The sequence below is a fragment of the Penaeus monodon genome, chromosome 15 (genome assembly GCF_015228065.2).
Source record: "Penaeus monodon isolate SGIC_2016 chromosome 15, NSTDA_Pmon_1, whole genome shotgun sequence".
Taxonomy (NCBI): Eukaryota; Metazoa; Arthropoda; class Malacostraca; order Decapoda; family Penaeidae; genus Penaeus; species Penaeus monodon.
Genome location: NC_051400.1, coordinates 47942333 through 47942544, shown reverse-complemented (window position 1 = coordinate 47942544; position 212 = coordinate 47942333).

Genomic DNA, 212 nt, shown 5'->3' with positions numbered 1-212 from the left:
CGTAATATGCACTTGTTTCTCTTGTCTTTAATTCACGGTTTTCGGAAGGATTGACGCTTCCTTTTGCGACCTTCTCCCATTTTTTCCGTCTTGAGTTTTCATTACTCGACGTTAATAGATTCCTTTGCCGGACATTTTCCCCCCCCCTTTTTCGTCATTTTTCCCCCGTTCTCGTCTTGCATGCATTATTGCTATTATTGCTTCCTGCTTCA